This window comes from Cynoglossus semilaevis, chromosome 1 (genome assembly GCF_000523025.1).
Source record: "Cynoglossus semilaevis isolate Cse_v1.0 chromosome 1, Cse_v1.0, whole genome shotgun sequence".
Classification (NCBI taxonomy): domain Eukaryota; kingdom Metazoa; phylum Chordata; class Actinopteri; order Pleuronectiformes; family Cynoglossidae; genus Cynoglossus; species Cynoglossus semilaevis.
The window spans coordinates 26,113,224-26,116,090 of NC_024307.1; the positions used below are offsets into that span (position 1 = coordinate 26,113,224).

General features: G+C 37.8%; 1 long non-coding RNA gene across 2 annotated transcripts in view; it reads right to left on the minus strand.

Moving 5' to 3' along the window:
• LOC103387599 (uncharacterized) overlaps positions 1 to 2,867 on the minus strand; it is a 59,077-nt gene that overhangs the window by 2,747 nt on the left and 53,463 nt on the right. The gene's annotated exons all lie outside the window — the stretch shown is intronic.

The following is a 2,867-nucleotide window of genomic DNA, read 5'->3' on the forward strand; positions in this document are numbered from 1 at the left end:
ATGCGCGGGCCGCCGTGGAAGGCCGGATTAATAAAGCCTGCGAAGTAGAGCCACAGTAGAGACAGGGTAGGAAGCCGCGGGAGGCAGGTTACACCAAACTATGGCGACTGTGACGCTTCAAGACGCCAGAGAAACAGTTTGGCACCGACGGTCTCTGTATAGAGGGTATCGTGTCTCGGCAAGAGATTAGGGACCGTCCGTGGATTAGAGCGCGCTTAGGGAAGTTATTCTTAAGTGCTCACAGCAACAAAGTGGCCTTTGCTGCAGCAGGCGGCCAGCCCTCCTCGATCCTACTGCTCATCATCGTCGTCTTCGAGAATGTCATTAAATAGTCCTTTTTGCGCAGTTTTTTTTTTTTTTTTTTTTTTTTGTTATGTACGACGAGCAGAGTTTAACATTGTTGACTCTCCTGTTTGACCTTCAACAGTCACACTTGTCCCTATTAACAGTAAATATATTGTCACGAAATGCCCTTCTCATTAATTTGATAGTTTTTGGTCTTCAATACGACAGATTATCATGTTTTAACTGGAGGCGATTTTAAAGTTACTGGAACAGAACATAAAACACACAAAAGACATTTATTCTTTAAGTAATAAGTTACAGTACATGTAGTTCTCTTTAAATTACCCCTAAATATCGTTCCTAATAGAAAAACTGTGAAAAATATTACATAATAAAACGAATGTTTCTCTTCTTCATAGAATTATTTTTCTTTATTTTAGATTTTAGCCAAACTAAACAACATATCGCTGAACAAAATCAGTGTCTTTCAGTGGTTACGCACCTCAGTATCTTAGGACTGACAGGAGGAAAGGACTTTCAGCTAATTACTGACCTGAAGAGTACAATTAAAGAGAAGAGGTGATTCTGCACCAAAACAACGTGCACAGCTGTGTGAGGAGTTCAATTCTGTGTTTAAAACTGTGAAATATCTACACAAGTCCGCTCGTGCTTTTACATTTTGAGGAATGAGTAACCTGTTGAAATGTTGACTTTTGTGTGAAGGTTGAGTGAATTTATTCTTTCACTTCTTATCCATAGCTTTAAGATATTTTCGCGGGGTAGAAAATGAAAAGGTGACTACTTAAGGAGAGCTCTTTTGGTATCGATGACCTCTCAGAGTGAGGTATCCACTACAGGTGTTTCTGTCTACCTTTGATGAGAGATTTAACTCCAGCACCATCCTAAAGTGGTGTACTGCACATTTTTGCTAACTTCATATTTGGTGTTTTTGTTACCCCATAGATGTTTTTTGCTAAGTTGACGTTTGGGTTTTTTTGCTAACTTAATTGATGTTTTCTTTCTTTCCTCAATCACTCTGCTAATGAGTTGATCATCATTCACATTTCCTACCTAAACCATTGTAAGAGACTGCTGGTTCTATTACCTTCAAATGATCACATTGACTACTCCCAACAGAATAACAAACTCCAAATTAAACAGCTACGCTTCAATTATGCTAGCAAATAACATGGTGTTATGTTACGTTAACATTGTTTAATTATGATTAAGGCGGAGAAGTAACGGCGTGTTCTTCTTCTTACGTGTTAAAGAAAGAAAAGAGAAGTCAACAAAGACAAAGTTTTCTTGATTATTGGGTTCATTGGAGCTATACACATTTTTTTCACACATTTTTGCTATTCTTTCAAAAGAAAACTGTTCATTGATAGGGTTATATCCAAGTTATATTGTTTGATGTTGCCTTTTATTTAGATGTAATAAAATGTGTTACATAAACCTAACATCTTGATGACTACAATATTTCCTAGGAAAAAAGAAAAAAAATCACTATTTTACCTGGTACATGGTGTGCTGCTAGAGTTGTTTCTCTTTTTAAAATCATGTTTACTTTCTGTTTGTGGTTTTCAAAGCGGTCAGACTTCCCATCATGAAGTCACAGAATCCTACCAGAGAAAATCATAATGTTTTGTTGAGACGTGGATCCAATTACATTTCCAGAAAAAAAGAGCAGCTACACTTGATGATTGCAGGTGTAAAGGTAATTTGGCCTTCCAAAACTGTGCACGATGTTTTGAGACTCGATAATTAAGGAATCAATATATGACAGAAATTCTGCTTCTGCTACAGCCTGGTCACTGACCTACTGTTTTGGCACTGAAGGTGTGAATAACTGGAAGTGTATCTTCTGAACATAAAAGTTTGTCCAGACCACACAGCGCCGTGTTTGAATGAAGAACCATCCAATCACAATGACCCTCTTATGGGGATTGTACAACAACAAAACACCAAAGTATTAATATAGTTTGTTGTCAGGCTTATTGATTACCAACAGATGCTTCCTGTGTTGGCATTTAAAAAATAAAAGGGACAAAATAGATATAAAGGGAAGCAGACCTTAAAATATCTCAAAAGTTATAGAGTGGTCCTCAGTTTACTACGTCCTTGACCTACGGCATTTCGTAGTTAGAACGCCATCTCTGAAAAATTTACCAGGAAGGCTTGTTCCATCAGTTGTTCCAACCAGTTGGCGAGCAAAGTGGACAAATACTAACGTGACACAGCACTATACGTGGAAGACGGCTTTGTTTACATTTGCCGGTTATACGCCAAACATTGGATTGTGCTACATTCTTTTACCACTACGTTAGCGTCGGTGAGTGACATAGGTACTTATGTAGTATCTGAGTTTAAAAATGGATTTATGTCGCGCTTTTAGAACTAACGTTAGATTTTACAGATTGAACAACTCTTTGATAATGATTGCCTGTTTTCTTCCCCTTCATTTTCCACAACCTTATATGGAATTGCTTTGTTGTGTCCAAGCAGAACATGTTTTTGTTGCTTTGGTTTTCCTCTTGAGCAGAGTTTGTAGCTGCAGGACATTGCAAAACAAGTCAAATGCT